Here is a 356-nt window from a genome sequence, read left to right on the forward strand (position 1 = left end):
GCTGTCTGTTTTGTCATTTGAATTTTAAAGAATTTCCTGCAGCAGGTAATCCAAGCATCAGTTTTGAAATTCTTTATAAACTGAAGACACCACATAGGGGTGATGGTTTGTTGATGGATTATAATTTAAACTTTGTTCAAAACTTAGTTTGAATTTGATCCTTTCTTAAATGTTCCAGAAAATTGACTTGTTGTGAAACAGTTAACATTAACTTCGCTTGGCTAATCAGGCACTCCCATTTCATGACGGAAGCAGCTATTTGCTTGCTGCTGAATTTCAGCTCGGTAGCTTGATTGGACCTTGAACTGCCGCACCAGAGTATCACTCCATCCAGAAAGAGGCAGTCTGCAGAGAGG

The sequence above is a fragment of the Hemiscyllium ocellatum genome, chromosome 1 (genome assembly GCF_020745735.1).
Source record: "Hemiscyllium ocellatum isolate sHemOce1 chromosome 1, sHemOce1.pat.X.cur, whole genome shotgun sequence".
In the NCBI taxonomy this organism is placed as follows: domain Eukaryota; kingdom Metazoa; phylum Chordata; class Chondrichthyes; order Orectolobiformes; family Hemiscylliidae; genus Hemiscyllium; species Hemiscyllium ocellatum.